This window comes from Jaculus jaculus, chromosome 4, assembly GCF_020740685.1.
Source record: "Jaculus jaculus isolate mJacJac1 chromosome 4, mJacJac1.mat.Y.cur, whole genome shotgun sequence".
Lineage (NCBI taxonomy): Eukaryota > Metazoa > Chordata > Mammalia > Rodentia > Dipodidae > Jaculus > Jaculus jaculus.
Window position 1 is genome coordinate 71,491,150 of NC_059105.1, and position 25,150 is coordinate 71,516,299.

At 39.5% G+C, this 25,150-nt stretch overlaps 1 protein-coding gene across 11 annotated transcripts in view; it reads right to left on the reverse strand.

The window, feature by feature from the left end:
* Positions 1-25,150, reverse strand: part of B3galt1 (beta-1,3-galactosyltransferase 1) — a 565,801-nt gene that overhangs the window by 7,007 nt on the left and 533,644 nt on the right. Inside the window, exon 1 of one of the 11 annotated variants that reach the window (XM_045147965.1) lies at positions 3,287-3,301. The exons of the other annotated variants lie outside the window; for them this stretch is intronic. The gene's annotated coding sequence lies outside the window, so the exon portion shown is untranslated. Of the gene's footprint in view, positions 1-3,286; positions 3,302-25,150 lie in introns of those variants that run through there. 11 annotated transcript variants of the gene reach the window in all.

Consider the following 25,150-nt stretch of genomic DNA (forward strand, 5'->3'; position numbering starts at 1 on the left):
TAATGTCAGTGTGGCTTAACACAACATGACTGTAGGCATAGTTGGGCCTTTATCCAGCCCCACAGTAAGAATTTTGAAGAGGTGCTTCAGCGTGCTTGACCTCTTAGAGGAAATTTCTATTTTAAGGTGCACTAAAGCAGGTAACAGGAAGGGCATGATGAATGGCTTCACACAACAAAGGAAACTTTGAGTTAGATAGTAAGAAAAGGGAACTGAGAGAAATTAGTAGAGAAAGTGGAAAAGGGCTTGTGAACTTGGGGCATATAAATATTGACTCCACTTTGATCCCAAAGGGTTGTGAGTTCCAAGATGGTACTATACACCAAAATTCATGTATCCCATTCCACTAAGCCTACTTCTATTATCCTATTTCTATTGTCCCTTGCATACTTTTCTAATTGTGAGTCACTGATTATAAGATGTCAGGGGACTCTGGGATCAGGTCATCTTCAGGGAACATTAATTGGGCAATTAATGGAGGATTTCTTTACTTTATATTTGATCTATTTTTTACTGCCCCTTTACTGTCCCTACAGAGTGATTTACTATCTCCTCTTCTGTAGCTTAGTCTTAATTCAAAGTTTATCCATTAATTTGTGAATTTACTATCCATCACCCCACCAATTAATCAAATCTTTATTGAATGTCTTTCATGTATAGCGTATTGGAAAAAGAAAAAAAAAAAACATAATCCAAACTCCTGCTTCAGGAACTTGTGTGCTAAGAGAATACATTTCAATTAAATGACTAAAATAGTTTCCACCATGAGGCTCTTGGAATACATATAAGAACAGGGGAGGACAGAGCATTGGAGAGCCATGTATAGTACTGTAGAAGAGAAACTGTGTAATTCCAAGGGCTGCTGCCATTCCCACAGGTCACAGTGTGGATCCTACTTTCTACTCCACTCTAGAATCAAACCGTGATGGAACCCTGGGAGGATGGCATATAATTATCATGAAAGGTGAGCTAAGCTGTCTTTAAGCACAAGTAGGAATCACCTGGAAGGCATTGAACATTCCATACAAGGAGAGAACAGGTGCAAAGAATGCTGAAAAGGGAAGGACCAGGTACCAGGGGGAGAGTAGGAGTGGTAAGAGGTGGGGCTTCAGAGAGGAGAAAGCCCCACGTAGGAGACATCCATAAACTACTGTGAGTTGAGTAGTTGGTTACCTGTCTGTGCAGTCTAAAATATGCGAGGGAGCCTTTTACCTCCTCCAGTCCTGTCCACTGACTTCAACAGAAATTCTTCCATCTTAAGAATTTCTTTCTCCTATATTTCTATTTTCTGAAGGAGAGAAAATCAGTTTTTTTTTTCTGTTATCTTTCTATGATATTTTCTGGACAATAGGACTATATAAATATAGTTATCTGGGAAGTTTGAAAATAGCCAAAAAGGAGAACTGTAAGAGAAACAGGTGAGGGAAACTTGTGCATTTATAAATACCTTTTCCTTTTTGTGAATGCATGCGCACACGTGTGTGTTGTGTGGATTATGTGTGGTGGATGCACATGTGTTGGCACAGATGTGCATGCAGAGACCAGAGGAGAACTAGATTCGGATGCCCTTCTCTATCACTCATCTGCACACTTCTTGAGACAGGGTATCTCCCTCAACCCGAGTTGCGTTTTTCAGCCAGCGATTCTCTGATCTCTGTCCTCCACCCTCCTTACACCCCACTGGATTTATTGACATGCATGGTCAAGCCCAGCTTTCTATGTGGGTTCTGGGGAAGTTGAACTCGGGAGTCTCTGGTTCACTCAGGCTCTCATGCTTAAGTGGCAAGTGCTCTTCACTGTTGAGCTACCTTCCCAGCCCTAAAAATGGCTTCTTACAGAATGAACTCTTACAGAATGAACTCTTCCCAAAACAGCTAATAAACATGATAAATGTGAATAGTTTGTTTCAGATTATGATTATTGTTATTTTGATTTTTGAGACAGGGTCTTATTATGTAGTCAGGTTCACCTTGAACTAGTGATCCTCTTGCCTTAGCTCCTGAGTTCTAAAATTACAGAAGTGGGCCACCACACATGTCTCATTGGCCCTCATTTAAAAATGTACACAGCTGGGGCTGGAGAGATGGCTTAGTGTCTAAGGAATTTGCCTGCAAAGCCAAAGGACCCCAGTTTGATTCTCCAGGACCCATGTAAGCCAGATGCACAAGGGGGTGCATGCATCTGGAGTTTATATGCAGTGGTTGGAGGCCCTGGGGCACCCATCTCTTCTTCTTTCTCTTTCTGCCTCTTTCTCTCTCTCTCAAATAAATAAATAAATAAAAATATATTTTAAAAATGTATACAGCTGACCAAGCACTGTACAGGTGCAGTATGCTGTATTCCATGACATTCTGGGTTTGTTTTTTTTTTGTTGTTGTTTTTTTTTCTGTTGAGCAATGTTTCTTTACAGTACTGTAAGAGAGGGACAATTTTCTTCGTTTTCAAAATATTTTAAGTAGTCTGTTCAAGATCACAGCTGGTAAGTGAGCAGGTAAATGGCCACTCCCAGGCTTCCTCAAGCCTGTTGAGACAATAAGTTATGAATGGAAAAGGCAACATAGTTTATGACGGGGGCATCATAGGTTGCTGTTCTGAGTTGAATCATAATGCACAATCGAAAATTATCTGGGGGCTAGAGAGATGGCTTAGCAGTTAAGAGCTTGCCTGTGAAGCCTAAGGACCCTGGTTCAAGGCTCGGTTCCCCAGGACCCACATTAGCCAGATGCACAAGGGGGCGCATGCATCTGGAGTTTGTTTGCAGTGGCTGGAGGTGCTGGCATGCCCATTCTCTCTCTCTCTGTCTTTTTCTTTCTCTGTCTGTAGCTCTCAAATAAATAAATAAAATAAACAAAAAAAATTATCTGGAAGGGGTTTGGACCTTCTTAGCAAAGGAGATAGCATACGCAAAAGCATAAGCAATACAACTTTAAAGTATTTATTTTAGTGTGTTGTGTTATATATTGCAATATCCCAATTCTGTAGGGATTTTTTTTTTTTTTTTTTTTTTTAAGGCAGGGTCTCACTCTAGCTCAGGCTGACCTGGAATTCACTTTGTGGTCTCAGGTTGGCCTTGAACTCGTGGTGATCCTTCTACCTCTGCCTCCCGAGTACTGGGATTAAAGACATGTGCCACCACGCCCAGCTGGGATTCATTTTTTGAAAATCTGTGTGTGTGTGTGTGTGTGTGTGTGTGTGTGTGTGTGTGTGTATGCTCTGTGAGTGGGGCAAACATATACCATGGCACACATGTTGAGGTGAGAGGACAACACTGGGGGCCAATCCTCACCTTTTATCTTGTTTTAGGCATGGTGTCTTGTTTTTCACTGTATACACCAGGCCATGAGCTTCTGAGGACTCTCCTGCCTCGACTCTTATTTCACCGTAGGCACTTTGGGATTACAGGTGCTTGCACGCGTGACTTTACGTTGGTTCTGGGGATCTGAACTTAGTTTCTCACACTTGTGTGCTAGGAGCTTTGGCTACTGAACCGTCTCTCACACCTCTATAGGGAGTCTTGGTTATCATACCATGTTCACTTGTAAAAAGCCTGGGAAAGCTTAAAGTATATGAGGGTGGAATAAGGAAGCCACAACTTTCAAAGGAGTTTTGGAACACTTTGCAGGTCTGTGGGGTCCTGAAGCATATGCACACCCATCAGAAATATCACTGTTTCTATTGACCTTCATTTTCACCTCCTTAGACATGAGAACAAATGCAGACATACTGTTACATCTCAGGCAATGCTGAATGCAAGTGAACATTTTCTAAATTCTCTGTTTGGACAAAAGAAAGCCAGAGAGTTGAAATATGAAAATGAACCACTGTAAGCTGAAGAGTAGCTATGGATAATGTGGATTTATAGTCAGGGTGCTAAAAAAAATGGCCCTTTTGCTTATAATAAAACAGATTTCTTAGATGGCCAAACAAACACAAAAATGTGCAGGAAGCAGTAATGTAGCTAAAGCTGAAAAAGGGGCACAGGATACACTAAACTCTAACAATTAATCTCATGTTGGATGAAGCTATTGGTAAAGGGCCACTGTGTCCTTGTTTAGTTTTTGAGCAATGTTATATTGTGATTTAGATTCACGATTAAAGTAAGAGCAAAAATAACATCTTTATTTCTATATATGTTAAAAGCCTTAACAACCATTGTTGGATCATCCAAATTTCTGGGGGAAGGGGCATGATAGTATTAGGGTACAAAGCATGGGATCTGATTGGAGCAGGAAGATGCTGATGGCTCTCTAGTTTGTGGTTTTGGATCCTAAGCATGTGAATGAATCACTTGTTCTAGATAGATGGGAGGCTGTCTCTCAGTGATTTGGTTTGTTCAGCCAGGTTTGGAGTATATAACACAAATGTTCCTATTAGATAAATCTCTTTTCCTCCTGGAAAATTACAAGCCAAAGGCCCACTGAAAAGCCAAAACAAAAATGAAAAACAAAAGTTAGTTAAGAAGTTCACAAAAGAGTCTTTTCTGGTAGGTTTTTACAATAGTATCTTAGAAATCCTAATTAACAGATAAGTTAATACATCAGTAAAATAGAACATTTGTCATTCCTTTTAGCAGCTTTACCACAACTGAAAAGCACTGAAGAAACATTAACTTGTCATCCACTAAATACAAGTCCCTCCAAATAGGAACATGCAACCAGAATGTGTCAGCCTCCCCCCAGCCCGGGCCTCGCTGTACTGCAGATTAGCTCATTCGCAGAACTCTCCAGTAAATATCCACTTTTACCTTTCAGGAAGTTAATGGGGCAGAATTTTCAATTTAAGAAGCACATTTTTTCTCCTAGAAACTGCATGGTGAGTTGTTATGTTGAATAATTTATTTTAAAGAGCCCACACAGCTTGCTACATGTCTCCCTTTGTTAGGCCAGAGCAGGTGGGTAGGGTAGCATCACTGGTGAGCTCAGCAAAGTTGAGCGTTTCTGTCCACCACAGGGCAGGCAGTGTGATGATCAATTTCATGGTCAACTTGACTGGGCTATGGAATGCTGGGACAGCTGGGGAAACTATTTCTATGTATGTGTTTGGGTTGTTTCTGGGAGAGATGAGCATTGGAACTGCTAGACGATGACGAAGCTCTCAGCAAGGTGGGTGTCATTTAATCTGTGGAAAGCTTGAATAGAATAAAAGAGTTTAACTTTGCTGTCTCTGGTTGAGCAGAGATATCCATCTTCTGCCCTTGCATATGAGTACCCAGGATTTACAACACTGGATCCTTTGGTTCTCAAGTCTATGCATTTGAACTGCAACCACACTAGCTCTCCTGGACCCTAGTTTGTAAAGAGAAGACATTGAGACTTTGCAGACCCCATACTTCATGAGATAATGCCAGATCTCTATCTCTATGTCTATATATCCTATTGTTTCCCTGTCATTGCAGAACCCTACTGCAGGCTGTAATGTCAACCCTGATTTCCTCTATGTTCGTTGCCACATACAGAGTTAGCTTGGTACTCATTCCAATCTCCCTAACCCAGGAGCATGCAGGAGCAGACATGTGTCCCGCTTCCACCCTCTGATGTCTCAAGGAATATCTCTAGGTTCTGATTTCCTCTTCACTTTCAAATCTACATCATTGTTCATAAGGGATGTCCCAAGAAGTTATAGGTGCCAGGCACTGTCTGGTAAGTGATGTGAGAACTTATTCTCCAGGAGAGGAAAGAGGAAAATAAAAGCATGATGCACACATGCAAATATGTTCCACAGAAGCAAATAAAGTGTGGTAATGGGGCAGAGAGTGGACAAAGCATAGCTGCAGTAGATAAACGGACACATTCTGAGGAAGTAACACTGGTGCCAAAGACAGAAAAGAAAGCCTGGCTGCTGTCACTCTGAATCCTTCACTGGTTTCAGGCTCCTGTACTTTGCCTTTGCCATTATGAGTCATCAGATGGAGCTCTGTAATTCGGCCTGTGGCCCGACCCCTGGCTGTCTTGGATCTTGACTCTGCTTTTCATGAGCAGACATTCTGCCCAGATGTACAGGTGTCTCCAGTTCCTAAAGCTACAGGTGACCCACTGCATCACTGTTTTAGGGCTTCCATAACAAAGGACTGAATGCTGGACAACAGGTACAACCTCACAGCACAGAAGGCTGTATCTGAGAAGGTTTTGGCAAGATGGGTTCCTTCTGATGGCTGGAAGGGAGAACTACTGCATGTTGCTCTTCAGAATTCTGGGGATTTTCTGAAAATTATTGTTATTTCTTGAACCGTGGATGTATCAACTTAATCTCTCATTTCATTTGTAGAGGGCATTGTCCCTGTGTACGCATCTTCTGTACCTCAATTTCATGTGTTTAAAAGGATACATGTCATATTTGGGTTAGGGTTCCTCCATAATAACCTGACTTTAACTAGACTACCACTGTGAAGACTTTTTCTAAATAAGGTCACTTTAGGTATAAGGGCTACCACTTCAATGTGTGTATGGGTATATCATCCACTTTCCTGGTAGCAGCAAAATGAACTACTCTGCCTCTTGCATTTCCTTCCTTCACACTTACTTTCCTTGAATTGAATTGTTGCATGACCAAGTCAGCCTTTGTTTGCTGGTAAACTGAGTTCAAAGGGTAGAAAATCTGTAACTAGTGCTCAAAGAAGAATGAAACACTAGTGTGAAAATGAACAGAAGATATGGTTTAGTTTAGATTTGAAAAAAAAAAAAAAGTCAAGACAGTTAAAGACCACATGAAAAACATGTAATAATCTGATCAGTCTTTGCTCCTGCCACCTTCTTTTCCCTCTGATTCCTTAAAAAAAAAATCACACTATTTGACAAAGATAAGCCAGGATGGTGACACATTTCCCACTCCCACAGTTCCCAAGGCAATGGCTTAGTTTCCAGAAAATAAGGGCAATTCATTTGTTTCATCTCTCCCCACTCCCCAGACTTCTGTCATTAAGAGCCAGTTCTGCATAAGCACAGAACACATATACCACAAAAATGCTGTAACATAGACACCCATATAGGCAAGTTAAAATATGAAGAAAGACAAGGCAGTTGAAAATATGTAAAGCCAGGGCTGAAGAAATGGCTTAGCAATTAAAGCGCTTGCCTGCAAAGTCAAAGGACCCAGATTCATTTCTCCAGGATCCATGCAAGCCAGATGTACAAGGTGGTGCATATATCTGGAGTCCATTTTTAGTGGCTGGAGGCCCTGGTTCATCCATTCTCTCTCTCCTCCTTCTCTCAAATAAATAAATAAAAATAAAATATTTTTTTAAAAAAATGTAAATCCATTAAAAGAGAGGTTAGATGGGAAAGTAGATGAGAGCAAGGAAGGAAAGATGGAAGGGAGGGAAACAAGGATTAAGGAAAGAAGATCTTAGGTAATGCTCTTGAGTTGGGCTAGGTGCTAGGTGTATAGAACATAATGAAAGTAAGAAAAGTAAATATGATCTTCTCTGAGAAAGCAAAGGTGCTTGAATAAATCAAAGTGTCTTCGTTCTCTGGGGAAATGCAGCTCAGGCTGCCATAGAGCTAATGGGTAAATGAGCCCCACAGCTGGTGCTTGTCGTGGGCTGCTCTCAGCTGGCACGTGGTTGTGCTGGTGCCCTGCTCCACCCCTTTCTCTCACTTTTGTAATCATGCTGTAAAGAAGCACAGGATTGGAAGAAATCAAACACGACTGACACCAAAAAATAGTGCTTGAAGGCAGAATTTTATAAACCATTATGTGCTTGCTGATTATCTGCTTATTATCTCTCAAAGTCACAGAGAGTTGTGACTCTTGAACAGAACCAGGACCTTAGAAGATGAAATCCCTGACTACTCAGAGAAATAAGTGTTCAGACTTCTCTGCTCCTGGTAGACAAAGGGCTAATTTTGTTCCTTTAAACATTTTAATCATTAATCTTTCCAAAGATATCCTAGGATTGAACTTCTCCAAGTGATTATGGTCAGCGAGGAAGTGATACAAAGCAAAAGGTAATACTCATTAGGATTTGGCAGTTGAAGTCATTTCCCTCCCAAGTCTGGAAGAAATGATTTGAACCTTTCTCCTTTTTAGTTGAATATACTTTGGCATTTATTTAAAAGGTCTTTCTAAATCCTGCCTTTATAAGAATGGGGCCAACCTGAGAGAGGAGTGGCCAGGGCGAGGACATCTTTGTGTGGGTTCAGGCCTCTTGCTATTCAAAAAGTCACATTCTATTTCATGGAGGAGGATGTGCACTTCAAATTAGAAAGGAAGATTATAGCTTTCTTCAAATCAATGTGCTGCCCTAGTTCCAGAATTCAGAGAAAAAAAATTCTAACATCACTACAATCCTCTTAGGGAAAAATGAAAATGAGGATATCTCATTATTTTAAATAAATGCTTGGCTTCCTTTGCAGTGATGGATATTGTATCTTGACTGCCTGATATAAGACATGTTTTCAAAGACAGGCAGAGCAATCACTTATTTAATCATAGGCACCTGGAAGTTTGCCCATGTGGTGGGCCTGGGTGGAGCTTTTCTACTGGGAAAAGAAATGCCATTTTTTATATTAGAAATATGGGAAAGGATGAGAGAAAAGACATAAGAGTAAGTTAAGCAGCAGCTGGGAGAATTTAAAAATTGATGAGCTGTATGATACCAAAAGAGTATTCATTTGACCCATTATTGGAAGGGGAAATTGGAAGATAATATAAATGGGCATGTTTAGAACCCAAAAAATATGTTAGTACATTCAATATGTATAAAATGCATAAAATCTAAGGAGATATTTCTTTGCTCATCATAGTGGAGTAATAATACTTTAGGTCATTTTTCAAAATAATAACATTAGGACTATGTAGTAACTGATAACAAATGGAAGAGAATTTGTGATTTTTATTTTCCTTGTTTTCTAATGAAAATGCTTTTCTCCAACATCAACCTATTGGAAAGTATATTTTTTTAAGTAGCTGCTATCAGTAGAGACTATTTTTTTTAAGGAAACTAATCTCACAGCAGTGGAAGGAAGGTCTGGATTCAACTTCCCAAGCTTTAGTCATCAGCTTTGAAGCCTATGCAAATCCATGCCTCTGTTTATTCATCCACCACATGGAAGATAAGATCTGGCCTTGCTTTGCTGGGTCACTGTAAAGATCAAGTGAGATAGCCTGTTGGGAAGTCCTCTATAAGCTGATTTATGCTCCATAGATGTAAACCATCATCCTTGTTAATATAAACATGATAATGAAGACAAAGACAGAAAGGACTGCCTACAAAACACTTCATGAGGATAATCAGCCAATGCATCTTGACTAACTGGTGCACCAGTTCTCTTCCTTGGCCGTTGCTCAAGAGCCTCTAGTTGATGGCTGCTTCCATGAAAATCTTCAATTTCATTTTGTAATGCTGGTATGAAAAGTCTGTGTTACTTATGAAATAAAATGTGCGTGCCCTACTAAGAGGAAATGTCATTATGATTAGGTATTATTAGCATCTAGTAACACGATTAGAATTTTTCAAATCTAACTTTAGAATATGAAGTCTATACAGATTCAGCCCTCTGCACAGCATATATGTAGCCATAATTGACATTATAAGCATACCAAAATAGCCTGAAGTGGCTATACCATGATTATTTTCAGAAGTTTAAGACAAAGGCAAAATGAAATGTAACTTTAAGTCTGGTGAAATGGCTCAGCAGTTAAGGGCACTTGCTTGCCTGCTAACTTGAGTTTGACCCTCCCCTACAGCCACTAAAAGCAAGATGCATACTTCTACAGACACAATGAGCCTAAGGCAATGAGAAGTGGAGCCAGAGAATCCAGAAGCTCATTGCAGTCCAGCTAGTCTGGCACAGGCAGTGGCAGAGCAAGAGAGATCCTGTCTCAAAGAAGGTGGAAAGATAGGACCGACACCGTAAGGTTGTCTTCTGACCTCCACATGTGTGTTGTGGCACAAGTGCACCCACCCACCCACACACACAGACACACATATGACTTTAAAAAAATTATAACTGGACATTTATTCTATGCATGCTTTTCAAGTTCTAATGGAACCTATCTGGTATGTATTACAGTTTATCATTTAAAGGCTTAACCAAGGGACCTATCAACGTTTAGCATTTGAACTGCATTGATGAATTATTGCAGAAAAGCTCACATATGAAAGCCGGCATAACAACATGACACGTATGTTCAGAAGAGTAGCTTTATAGACTTCTGAAATTGAGGTTATGTACTTGGCTTTCTTAATGAGCATGAGCTGGGCATGATGGAACTGCGGACCTTTGCTGTGTGCCCTGTCTCCATCATCAGTGTTGGCTCTTCACGGTGTTCCCCTCCAGTATCACACCATGCATGCTACTTACCCGGCATTTGCTCATTTTATCTTCAATGGACATGAGTTTCTGCTTGAAATATCCTTATCCTTGTCTACAACCTTCTCCCTTACCAATTCTTTTATTTCTTTCTTCCTTTTTTTTGCTAAAGATTCTTATTCCAACTATGGTAAAGGACTCCAAATGATATTTTTCATACTCCTAGTGTCTTGGACTCTTCATGGTCAAGTGTACATAGCTTTTAAATCAGTTTTAGGCTACCTAAATCTCCTCTAACTTGATTCTACGAATAGGTACTACAATTTCAATTTCTTTGGAGGCCTTAACTTCTCTATCTGCAACCATTTGTTACTTATCAGCCAGTCCTCTCCCATTGGATATATTTTATTACTAACCATCATCTTTCTAGATATCCCCAGGCTTTAAAATGTTGGGAGGTCAGGTCTCAGTGTCTGAGAGACAGATGGTGCAGGAGCCACAGTTGCAAGAATGGAGGCTATGGTTGTAGCTCTGCCATAAAAGCCTTTTGGAATTCAAGCAGCTCCTTTTCAAAATGGTGCTAATCATCCCTGATCTAAGATCTTGCCACTTGTACTTGGCAAACAACTTGAGGAAGGACTCCCTTTGTCTGCTGACCTAGAGATTCTCACCTTTCTTTGCTTAGAAAAGTCACAACAACGCCACCTTCTCTTGGACCTGTCATCAGTCAATGCTTGGCATACTTTCCTCCTTGGTTGCATAGCAGGCACCTCCAAATGGGCGTCCTTTCCTGTTTTTGCCCATTGCCTCACCTACTGGGCTTTTGTATCTGTCAGCAGAATGCCTGACATTCCGAAGGCAGGCCTCCTGCTGCCAGCTGTTCTTGGCACACTGCTCCCATCTCTTCCTTTCTTGCTCTTGTTCTGCATAAGGAACACAGTCCTGACCTCCAGTCACATCAGCATGGGGTGCTCAGTCCCTGAGAACAGGCTTTTGCCCTCATCTTTGGCAGCCTGTTCACTGATGGGTGGTAGCTCAGAGACCAGTGTGTCTTCTGTCCCTCTGCCTCTTTGCACTGTTCTCTCTTACTCCAGATACAAGCAGAGCTTACACTAGAGGGAAAACAACTTTCTCTTCCTGTGTCTTTTTGGTATATTTTTGGAAGAAATTATATTTCAGAGCACAAATATTTGAATCCAATTTCTTGGGCTGGACTTTGTATCACAGATAGACTAAACAAGTATACACAGCAAGTCATGTTAATGACAATGTAAGATTCAAAAACGATTCTATGCATTAGGTTAACTTATATAAGAGAGTGTTAGTTTCTTTTACATTTGAGATGTCAGGCTGTTTCTGAAACTGTTTGAATGGTGTAAAAAGTCACATTCCAAGCACATTTTTCTTGGCCCATTAGAGACGACTTTCTTTGAAATTGTGAGGCTATTTTTCATTTGAGGTTGCATTTAATAGACATTTCTTCCACATGTACAGAACAGATGGTACCAGCTATTTTTCTAAAAATTTCTAAGTTATTTGCTTTCCCTTTCTTAGCACATAATTTGAAAGTCCATCAGATAGTCTGAAAATCTTATAATAGAGTTTAGGAAAGTTCCCTAAGCATAATTAGAAACAGGTCAGTTGTAAAGGTAGTAGCCCTGTCTTTTCTCTAATTTCTTTAACTATATGGGATCAGATAAATATAAGTTAATCAAAACTTTTAAAAAATTATTTATTTATTTATAAGAGAAAGAGAGAGAGAGAGAGATAGACACAGAGAAAAAGAAGCAGATAGAGAGAGAATGGGCACACCAGGACCTCCAGCCATTGCAACTGAACTCCAGACACATGGGCCATTGTGTGCATCTGGCTTATGTGTATGCTGGGAAATAGAACCTGGGTCCTTAGGCTTCATGGGCAAGCACCTTAACTGCTAAGCCATCCCTCCAGCCCCATAAAAACTTTTAAAGGGAAAGAAACCCTCACTTCCTGCCCTTCTCTAGCTTTTCAACCACAAATAAAGCTTTCTTCACAGTGGGTAGAATGCTATAGCACAAAATCTCTAAGATTTTATGATACTTAGTGATCAATTATTTTGAAAAAAATGCTAAACAATGGTTTCTATTTAATTAATAGCTATTGTTTTCCAGACTATGCCAAGTCCTTAACTAGTGGCTTATATAATCTTATGAACAGTCTAATATGGTGACTCTTGCCCATCCCAGTGCTGAAGAGGCTACAGCAGAAGTGCTATGTGTTTGAGGCCAGCCCGGGCTGCATAGTGAGTTTTAAACAAGTCTGAGCTACAGCATGAGAGACTCTCTCAAAAAAGCAAACCCTCTGCCTGTCCCCCAAACTTTACAAATATAAATACTTCTAAGAAATAGGCATCATGGTTCTCATTTCAGAGAAGAGAAAAATCAAACCAAGAGAAATTAAGCAACTTGTCCCAGCTTTGCATGGCCAATGAGTACCTAACCTTAGTTTGGAACATGTCTATTAAACTGCAACATGTGAGTCTGTGCATTTTTTTACATTGTACTCAGGTTTTTAAAAAATTTTTCTTTTATCTATGGAACAGCTTGAGGTGGGAAAATGGACTCATAATTGCTTGAGTCTCACCTTGGTTCTGCTCCTGCTTTCACAGTTTAGTATCTGTGGCAATGAACTATAAGAACAAACTGTGGGAACAAACTATGGAAAAGAACTGGGAATATTTCTTATGGATCTTAAAATAGCTTTTATAATATTATTGTTGTGAGATACTAAATTCTTTTTTTAATTTTTTTAAATTTTTTGTTTTTGCTTATTTTTAATTCATGTATTTGAGAGCGACATTGCGAGAGAAAGAGGCAGAGAGTGAGAGAGAGAATGGGCGCGCCAGGGCCTCCAGCCACTGCAAACGAACTCCAGACGCGTGTGCCCCCTTGTGCATCTGGCTAACGTGGGTCCTGGGGAATCAAGCCTCGAACCGGGGTCCTTAGGCTTCACAGGCAGGCGCTTTACCGCTAAGCCATCTCTCCAGCTCACTAAATTCTTTACTTGCAACTTGCTCTAAAGTTAATCTTATAACTGTAATCCACCTGCTGGAAGCAACATAACGAGCTTTCCTCGGCCTTGGTGTACCGTTGGCTTGAACAGCACAGATGACCAGTATTGACAAGCAATGTTTAGAGATGCTGGCTGACCTTAAGGTACGCCCTACGCTCCTTTCCTCAGAGTCCTGGTTGGACTCTTGGCTCAGAGCAAACATACACGCATAAGAAGTGCTGATCCGGGCTGGAGAGATGGCTTAGTGGTTAAGCGCTTGCCTGTGAAGCCTAAGGACCCCGGTTAGAGGCTTGGTTCCCCAGGTCCCACGTTAGCCAGATGCACAAGGGGGCGCACGCGTCTGGAGTTCCTTTGCAGAGGCTGGAAGCCCTGGCGCGCCCATTCTCTCTCTCTCCCTCTATCTGTCTTTCTCTCTGTGTCTGTCGCTCTCAAATAAATAAAAAAAAAAAAATTAAAAAAAATATTTAAAAAAAGAAAAAAAAAGAAGTGCTGATCCATAGTGTTGAAGATAACAGTGTCAGTAGCCATGGGCCAAGCGGGCTGTTGAAGGCAGCAGGGGATTGCTGTCATGCTCAGAGTGTATGGGTGTTCCAGATCAGCAGACTCCAGCAGTACTAAATCCCTTCCTTTAACTATGTTTAAGGATTTTTCCAAAATCAAGAGTTCCATACCCTTTGCTATGAAGTGTAGTACTTGTTCTGGTATCACTGGGTTTTCTTTCACTCTCTTAAAAGTGCCAGTGAGTACATGCATGCAGAGGAAGCCATAGGCATAGTAACACCAGAGCAGTACTGACAGCAGATGCAGCAGCATTACTAATGACCTTACCTAGACATCTTCAGTTTCTTTTTCCTCAGATGGCTGCTAGAAGCAGTTAGCTCCCTCCTGAGACAGGACTATGAGTCAGCTTTCTCACCTTCCAGGCTCTGCTCTTAGAAGCAGTTTGCACATTTTTGAGCAGGAATGTTCCAGATGTTAGTCTTTTCAAAATCAGTATTATAACACCCAAAACAGGGCATGTAGCAGTCAGTATTTACTTAATTTTTATATTTTTGAGACAGGGCCTTATATAGCCCAGGCTGGCATAAAACCATCTGTGTACCTGAGTATAAACTTGAATTTCTGATCCTCCTTCTTCTGCTTATTTAAGATATGGTATCACAGGTATGAGCCACCATCATAAGCTATGTCAGTCAGTATTTTATTTTATTGATTTCGAGGTAGGCTCTCACTCTAGCTCAGGCTGACCTGGAATTCACTATGTAGTCTTGGGGTGTCCTTGAACTCATGGCGATCCTCCTACCTCTGCCTCTGAGAACTGGGAAAAGGATGAGGAATGAACCTTTCATGAACTCTTCATTCGCTGGATTACTCCCATCACAATATTAAGATAACCTGATAGCCTGATCCATACTGATGTTGGGATCTCACATGATACTAGATGCAAATAGCTCCTCTTAATGTTTATTTAAATTAATTTCCAAAGGTCAGGTGAACTGTTCATCTTTATATGATAGGGACTCATTTTATTTTTAGGAAGACCACATGATTTGGCATCTGAAAAATCTACCACTCCGTAAGTATATAGCTGTGATGAGGAAACTTTTCATTTTTGAAAGATTTGGTAATATATCCAATTCATTTTCCATTCAAATTCGCCTTTAGGTTTCTTCCTAGAAATTTGGCCAATTGTAATTGAGGCTGAAACCCACAATTTAGCTTCCTAGGTTCCTGTATAAACTAATCCAGGCACATGACCTAGTTTCCACCAATCAGGTGCCTGTGGGTACAACACAGATGCAGGAGTGAACAATACAAGGAGCAGCTGCTTTATGACTGTGATCTCCTAGAAGAATGTGGAATGACACAGGTGTCTGGTTCTACTAAAACGGCTGTGGTAGTTTCCTAGCCTCCAAATGGAAACATCAATCATAGTTGTGAGGAGAGGCAGTGGAAGCAATCGAGTGTCTACTAGACTGGCTCCAAGGGATGATCAAGTGCTTTGGAGGCTGTGTTGCTCACTGTCATGTTGTTCTGGCTGGTTAGTTGCCAAGACCAGGTCATGCCCTCATAGAGGCTCGAGCTGCCTAACATCTTTTGTTAACTTCCTTTTTACTTAGCCTATAAAGTAGATTCTGTTGTTTGTAACTAACAACCCCATACCACACAGCATTTTCTCCATTGTTAAAATATAAAATGAGATAAAAGTATTTTAACTTTCAGACTAATTATGAAATAGACTTAAAATAGCATGTAGACTTTAAGTCTTGTTACTGATTTAGGTTACTTTGAAATTGCTCTAGGGATCTATAGATCATCATAAAATAAATAAATTCATACTGTATTTGCCTTGGGCAAGGCTGCATGGCACTGCCATGAAAGGAGCAGTTCTTTGAATTGAAGTTCATTAGAAAACTCTATTTTACAAAATATGTCTTTTGACTGGATGGCTCATGGCCTCCATATGATCATGCACTGGATGACAATAGTCTTTCTTAAGGAACTCTTGTGCCCCTCCCATCAAGGTAAATTCACCGAAAACCATGTAATCTTCAGTTAAAAAATAGGGAACCTAAGTACACTCCTAAAATTGTGAAAGGTACTATTTTTTAATAATGTATAGTTTTAGTATCTAATCACACATGTCAACATATGTCTGTCATCTGACAAATGTGTAGACGTACTAACAACTTATTAATCTCTGGCTTTTTTTCCACACTATAAATGAATCACTTACCATGCTTCTGTATGGATTTATTCATTCATTATATTTGATAATCTTTCTTTTAAACTGCATTTACATTATACTAACTATACAAACTGAACTGAAAATTCTCTGTCTTTAAACAGTTTAGAGATATATTAACTTCAATCTATGTGGAAATAACTAAAATTATTAATTATTGATGGGGAATATATGATGATTCATGAAAGAGTATTTGACTTGGGTTTCAAATGTTAAAAATACATACAAAAAAGTAGGAAAGATATTCACAGGAAGATGATAGCATTTGTAAAGAAACAAAATGGTTAAACTATTTGACTTAATTTAGGAATAGAGAGCTTTCAGGGTAGGAGAATATTGGACTTATCATGAACATAATTGAAGTTGTGAAAATAAGGTCATTGCAAAGGAGTATATATTTTTCCTACACTGTTCCTCTTCTCTTCTTCATCTACAGTTTGCCCTCATAACTTTCCCATTTATTATACTTTAGGGTGATTGCTCACTTTGTCAATCAATAGGCTTATTTTCTTAATTGCTGTTAACTATACCTTTTTGGGGTATAAAGTATAACCTCTATAAGGATAAAGATGTTATCTGGCTTTCTCCCTACTTTTATCACTTTCATTACTATGTTTATCTTTATCACTTTACTTTAGCATAATAGTGTAGCAAAAGAAACATTGTAGAAGATGAATAAATAATTTGAGTAAGTGGTTTCCAGGTAGCCATAAACAATAATTTGTCATATAATAGTTACATCAGCAAGACTCCATGGATGAGTAATTTAGAAATTAGTAGACTATAGTCTAGAGCAAGTATTTTTATAATATGCTGGGAAGATAGCCCAAATGGTGTTTTCTAACTTGAGCATATGATGTCTTCTTCCATGCAGGTTTCTTTCACTATGCCTTTCAAAGCAAATTTCTGCCTCTGCCTTCAACTCCTGAGCTCGTGATTTCATTAAAATGTTTCTAAATTTCAAATACATTTTCTGGATGAAACATGTTTTTTTTTTATTATAGAAAATATTCCTAGTGAAAAGTATTAAATATACATACACACACACCATACATGTAAAAGAAATTCAAGAAATACAGAATCTGAAGTTTTTCTAAGGTGAATGTTTTTCAGTTTTTCACAAGTTCTCAACTGTCAAATGTTTGGATTATTCTATCCTGAATTTATTTATTTATTTATTTATTTATTTATTTATTTATTTATTTATTTATTTGCGAGAGAAGAGAATGATGCAGATATATGAGAGAACGGGCACGCTAGGGCCTTCAGCAACTGAAAATGAACTCCAGACACATGCGCTACCTTGTTCATCTGGTTTATGTGGGTCCTGGGGAACTGAACCTGAGTCCTTTGGCTTTGCAGTCAAGTTCCTTAACTACTAAGCCATCTCTCCAGCCCCTGAATATCTTTCTGAACTGATTTAATATAAATTATCTGACTGGCTATTGTGGTAAGTTATTTCTGATTCCACCCATCTTGTCCAGCTGCAAAAGTAACATTTGTAAATTGCATGTCTAAGAAGTATTAAAGGGATACAAATCATATTTTTCACCTTGGGTTACCATACCATAGTCATTGTTTACAAACGCTACTGTGCTATGTCCTTTCATAAAATCCCTTAACAGTACACTTTAAGCCACATATACACTTCTGGTAAAAATATCTACCTGGAAAAGTTTGGATACAACATAACAACACTGAAAAAAAAAAAAACTGCCTTAATGAAAGTAATCTTCAAAGCCATTGATAATTTGGTTTTACTATAGTTGAAAATTCTTTACAGAAGCCTTTTACTGCCAGGTGTTAGAGGATAAATTGTATTTGGGGATAATAAGAATGTAGTGAAAAACAGACCTCTAATAAATGGAAAGTATTCCAGGCATGACACACAACTGTGAAAATGTGCTCCATGGCCCATGTCAGTGCCAGAAGATGAACCAAGAGGTGTCACTATGGGTGACTGGGTTGCTCTAGGGAACAGTTCCTGGAGCAACCATCAGGAGTGAGAATCATACTTCTCTTCTAATTTTTCAGGAGACATAAGCATATACATAAGTGTCTGGTAGGAGTAATTATTCATGGAAGGATGGAAGAAGATTTTCAAGTTCTGCCTTATTACTTTGTGTTGAGAAGGGTTAATGGGTAGGCACAATGGGTTAAACAAGGACCATCAGATTTATTAACTGTAGGACTGCTCAGAGTCTTTTATCTGCTCGATTCCTTTGAGGATTTCAAAAGAGAACTATAACATGGTCACAAAATTTCATTTTTATAGAAGTTTCTTGAGAATTTGGCCTGAGTTGCCATTCCTAAGTGGATAGTTAAAATGCTCCAGGACTTCCCTTTTGCAATTGGAAATGACTAGCAACACTTCTTATTATTGCATTTTCATTCTCATAAAAAAGGGTGTCAGAGCCTAGGAAGATGGCTCAATTATTTAAGGAACTTGCTTACAAATCCTGATTGTTTGAGTTCAGTTCCCAAGCTACCCCATAGGAAGCTGAATGCAAAAAATGTGCCAAGCACCTGGTGTCCATGTGAGCAGCAAGAGGCCCTGGCATGTCCATGCACTCCCCACACATGAAGATAAAAAATAAGTAAAATTTTATAAAAAGAGTGTTGGGGCAAACGCAATCCTATTTGAGAATACAAACCTACTATTCTATTACTGTTGATTTTCGTAATGTTTCTCTAATAGTACATTTTAAGGTTTAATAGTTCTTAAGAAGGCTTTTTAGTGTTATGAAAATGATACATGCACAAGGTAGAAAATAAGTTGACAACAACAAAAAGGCAAAAACAACTGTAATCTTGTCATGCAGATACAATGGCACTGTTGGTGAGAAGCGGGTGTTTTTGTGCTTATACTGTTTCTCTGATAAGTGCACTTGCATACATTTCCTTGGTATAAGTTGTAGTCACAGATTGATGAGCCATGTTGAGGAGAGAGGACTTTGACCAGCACTACACAAGAGTGGCCAGCGGTCTGCAAGAGGTGACATATCATTCGTTTTCAGTGACTGCCGTACTCCATTTACATAGTCATTCCTCCATGGTAGGATATTTATTCTAGCTCTCTTCCTAGTCTTCACAAGTGTACCATATTAGCATCCTCGGGCTGCAGGGAAGTGACGTTTATAACAGACGGCAGTGTACTTGGTTTACTTGGTTCTACAAAGCCTTGTCCTAGAAACTTCACATGTCTCCATTGTGCTGTCAGAGAACAGAGGCACCAACAATGATCTGCTGCCTGGAGTCCCTGAAATCATACTTGTAGTGCTAATGACAGTCCTCACTTCTGAACATGGCTCATCAATCTGTGACTACAACTTATTCCAGGGCCACTCATATTTCAGAAAAGAAAAACAAAACAAAACAAAACAAAACAAACAAAACAAAACAAAACAAAACAGGGAAATCCATTGAAACCTCAAATGTATGGGCCGAGAACATAGAACAGCGCTGGGATGAGAAGGATATGGGATCTGGAGTCTTTAGGGTGACAGCATAAAATAGTTCCTTGTTTTGTTTGAAGTCTTTCTTGTTATTTATCTCAGCTCTTGCTACTGCAGTGAGTACCCACATCACTTATACCCTAGATAGTATCTGCAGCACCATAGGGATGGTTATTAAGAGGCTGAAATCATTAATCGTGATGCTCTGTGGTGAGCCAAGTGCTGACAATTCCTATCTGGAGATTCACCACAGACACCTTTGGGGAACCTGAAGCCTGGCCTGATGGAGCCTGCTGCACTGGGTTTCCCATTATAAATGGAGCTTTATGGTAGGTGTGGCAATATGTGGGGATAACATCTGGATTTCCTTTACTTTAATTTTCCTAGTAGTAAAGCATCTTGAAATGACATTTCCAATAAAGATAGTCAAATTTGGCTTGAAATACCTTGTCTATCCTAGATGTCAAATGTTTATGTAAATGTGCAGCTACAAACATCTTTTGCACCCTGAGATTACAGATCATCTGAATAGTTTTGAAAAACATCTATTAAAGGACTTATATACCAAGAGGCATCACTGTGAAGGTCATTAGATAATATGAATTCAAATTCTGCCATTTAATATCAATGCCTGCAATAATTTCTTTAGCATTAAAATGGAAAATGGGTACCCACTTCAGATTCATGAAAACAAAATATATTCCAAGCAAGTTTTCAATGTCAGCATTAGCACACATTAGCACTTAACAAATGTGAATATTAATTAAAAATAAAATGATAAACACATTTAAAATGTTAATGCAACATGTTAACTGTTATGGATGTCCATATTAATATTGTCCTTAATCTGTGCAGGTGCTACTGTCCTCTAAGGATGGTAGCAAGGACTAGAGAGTCATCATTTACGTTTTCTTTCAACACACTATGGAAATAAAATGTTGCGAAGGTGCATCACACAGTGTGGACAGGCTCAGAGAAGATCTTTTGGGGGTCATGGGTCATAGGTCATATACAGTGGAGTTATACTTTCCAGGCCACAGCAAGGATCACAAAAGGCTGCTTTCCTCTAAGCTTTTAAACTTAGACTCAAAACTAAAGAGCTAGAGAGACCTCACATGTTTCTGCATTGCTTTGACCATCACAGAAGATGTGATAACATGTGTCCCTGTCATCATCTATTACAGTAGCTCTTGGCAATAACACTTCTTTGTATAGCCTTCTTTAAGGAATGTATTTTAATTCATATTGTCTCTTTTTTTAGCTGTATTAACATTTATGACAAACCACATTCTGTTTCAATACTTAAAAATCTGGACAAAGTCCAGAAAACAGCTTCTGGTGATAAATTAAGCAAAACAAACCTAAAGTAAAGGCAATTATTATTTTAAGGGGAATATATTAGAATGATAGAATATATTAGAAAGTTATTATATATACTAGCCTGCCTCTCCTTACCTCATTTTTTATGAGAGAGAATTAGCATGCCAGGGCCTCTAGCCACTGCAATTGAACTGTAGACGTGTGCACCACCTTGTGAGTATGCATGACCTTGTAAGCATGTGTGTCCACATTGTACATCTGGCTTACATGGGTTCTGGGGAGTTGAACCTGGGTCCTAAGGCTTCATAGACAAGTGCCTTAACTGCCAAGCCACCTCTCCAGCCCCCTACCATTATTTCTTATGGTTAGAAGATTATTCTTTCCCTCTCTGTAAAGTATTCTTTTGGCAAATAGAGACAGACCCGTATTGTAACCATTTGATTTATTGTATCTTCATTTCAGGAATTTTCTTTTCCTCATTAGGAACATAGATCATGGAGGATGATGGCTAAGAACTAGCCTGGTACGTACATCTCACTCTCTGTTAGAAGGAAGTGCTGGATGGGGCCTTTGGTCCTCATTAGATGGTTGAAACATTTCATTTGTACTTTCTGCAGAAGCTTCTCAGGCAAGTGTGGCACTGCTACCCTGGTCATGTTTGCTGACTGGAGAATGTGAGAGAATCAGGGATAATCTCAGCGTCTGTCAGAACTTTGCCAAATTGGTGGTTTAATTCCATTGTCTTTCTTGTCCTAAAGACAATATCTAAAAGTTTTGCCTTCAGACACGGATGTGATTACATGTAAGATGTGAATGATCAAGGCCAATTGCCAACCTTGCTGTTGGAAAGGTGAGAAGACCCAGCTAACCCATATTCTACTCCTATACTGGGTGTAGGACATTGCTCCTGAACAGTTTTCTGAAATAGGCATGTTTATCAAGTTGTCATTTCCAGTGAGGGTAATGACAACATGTTAGGTAGATGTGGAGTTTCTTAGCTTTCCTGAAAATGTCAGCCTGGTCCTTAGGCACTGTGTTTGCATCAGAGGATTTTGGCATGCTTATGAGCTTAATTGTTTAGAAACTTCATTACTGCATTGAATGGAAACTAATGCTACAGAAATACAACTATGTGTGACCCAAGTAAATAATGTGGACTATCTAATCTAGAATAGCAGACTCTGGTTCCCTAGGGAGACTTACTGTCTTCTGGAAAGAGATCACCCTGAAGCTGTTCTAGACAAACGGCCAGAGAAAACTGGTCTTTATTCATCTATGCACCATATGTCCTATAAATGATTCCTTGATGACTATTTATCAGGCACTGCTGGCTTTTAACAAGAAAATTTAGGCTCTGTTCAATGCCATCTGCTTGAGTGACTCCAAGTTTAAGTTCTTTACAGTGAGCAGAAATGTTTATGTAGAAGACCATCATCTGTAATAAGCCTTCATGATACAAAATAAGATCCCTTTAAGAGTGAGCATACATGAGATCATACTATCTACAGGAGCACTGTTGCCTGTACTGGTCCAATGTGCTAGTGTTTTTGAAATGGAAATTAACATACTCTTTACTTTTGTCAAGCAATGTTCTCTTTAGATAAAACCACACTCTACAACAGAGTTTAGAAATCCTTCACTGATACAGGCTTCCAATGTTGCCAGTCTGTGTCAGAAACTATGATTTCATCCTTAAACCCAAATTTCAGTGTTAAAAGTAGTCTAACATATAAGTTTGACAATCAGTTACCTCAGAGATATACAGCACCTTAGACATAAAGGGATCTTAGGACCTACAAGGAGAGTTTTAGTATTTCCTTTAGGGATGTGTCAGAGTCTAATCAAGTTTGCTTAGAGATAGCATTTGCAAATATGAACTGGCTGCCTTCATATTTTCAGCATGTGTCTTCTACATTTTACTTGGACTTAATCAACTCAGTAATTTAGAAGTACATGTGTGAGCACAGGTAGGTAACTTCAGCTTTCTTTTCTCTAGATTAAAACATTCCCATTTCAATGGTAGGAGAAAAAAAGAGCATACTCCACAGGTGGCCACTGTTCAATGAGCAAAGCCAACATACCTACCTCACGACACTAATCTTCACCTGACATGGGATTCCTCCAATGCTTTCAGGAGATTTTTGAATCTTCTTTAAAAATGTGAAATTTCGCCAGGCGTGGTAGCGCATGCCTTTAATCCCAGCACACGGGAGGCAGAGGTAGGAGGATCGCCGTGAGTTCAAGGCCACCCTGAGACTACAGAGTTAACTCCAGGTCAGCCTGGATCAGAGTGAGACCCTACCTCAAAAAACCAAAAAAAAAAAAAAAAAAAAAAAAAAAAGTGAAATTTCTTGTGACATTTATTGTATGATTTGCAATAGTCACTGGTACCTCTATTTCTGCTTCTGTTCAGTTAGTTTCCTAGCTTGTGGTTTCCGGCTCAAAACGTCTACAAACCATCTGCTTTATAGATTGGCCTTTGAGCTGCAAGCTTACAGGAAGCTATATCTCAAGGGTAAAAAGTAAAGGGGAGAAGAGGGACATGCCTATTCTCACCTTTCATAGCAAACAGGGGGAATGGATCAAAATTCTGGCAGGGAGGCTGCCTAGCTGGCAAGCTGCCACTGTCATCTACATAATGTGTAACTAAGGTGTTGATTCACTTCTATTTTTTAAATTTTTTTATTTGTGAGCAACAGACAGACACAGAGAGAAAGAGGCAGATAGAGAGAGAATGGGCACACCAGGGCCTCCATCTACTCAAATGAACTCCAGATGCATACACTACCTTGTGCATCTGGCTTACGTGAGTCCTGGGGGATCGAGCCTTGAAACAGGGTCCTTAGGCTTCACAGGCAAGTGCTAAACCGCTAATCCATCTCTCCAGCCCATGTTGCTTCACTTCTAATGAATAGGTAGTGAACAGCTAAGGAACAGCTTAGTGAAAGAAAGCAAAAGGCAACCCCCCCCCCCCCCCCGCCCGCCAAAGTAACCAATCAGAGTCCTCTCCCCTTCAGAGTCCCCCTCCACTTCACATTACAGGCTCATTCTTGCCCCTCTGAACTTGCTTCCTGTCACTAGGTAGCAAACTAACCAATGGCTCTGGACCTTCCTCTGCTCGGCCTCTGATGCTACTGACTATAGCTGCCACTTCTACAAGGACAGAACTTATGTCTGCGTAAGCATGCTCCATGGTGTGTGTTCTTGAAAATTTAACTACTATACTGCTTCACCTCTACTCTAATCTTAAGTAGGCCTTTTAAAGATTATAGAGAAACATATATATGAACAACATACTTTGCTATTTAAAAAAGGTAACCATTTGAAAAAAAATAAACAGAAAAAATTTTAAAAGACGAAAAAATGTCTCCCAAATCTAATCATTTGATACTGACACAGTTGCAGTTACTAATTTTAACAGGTTGCTCCTTGAAGAGAAGTGTTTAGCATAGAATGTCAGTTTAGAAGCAGGGCACACACCTGCTTGCATTGTTATGCAGATACTTGCGCTTTCATAACCAAGTCCTTCCATCTCAGCAAAAGTTGCAACATTAACTATTAGTGGCTTTGTATTTTCAAATAAATGGTGATCAAAAGTGAACTCGTACAATTTCCATTGTATTTCTTTACTTTGTCCCTATTCACACTGTGAAGTAATAGTTTCACTTAACACATTGTCCGAGGAATTACATGTAAGAGGTATCTACATTTCTGCCATCTGTTTATATAATGACCACAACTAGTAATGACAGTGTTACTACTGCTCTCACTTAGTAATTTTGCATATATGATCTACATTCCCCCATTCACACTTTTTGAAAAGATTTGTGTATTTAGAGAGTCCTAACTCCATCTGGTAGAGGAATATGAAATTGCCAGGTATGCAGCTTCAAACTGGTGGAATACCAACCGCCCTCTATGGCTCTACTCACGAGCTTCTCAGGGAAGTCAGGAATCAGACTTGGGCTAGCCAGGATCTGAAGCTAGCCTGCCATTCCACTATGCCATGCTACTGTCTTACTTATTCACATTGTGGGCTGTTTCTACAGGTTAGACAGGCATACGGAATATACACAATATAATATGAGGATAACAAGCTTTTGGTTCAATGTTTTAAGATGGGGTAGAAGTACCCTTGCCATGTACCCATTTAGCAATGTATTGGTCTCAGTTTTTAACCACCATATCTAAAGGTAGTTATGAAAGTATGGTGGTGTGTGTGTGTGTGTGTGTGTGTGTGTGTGTGTGTGTGTAAGTGCTCTACCAGTGAACTACTTCCCCAGCCTAGATACTATATTTTAAGTCCCGAATTCCTTTACAGTCTAATG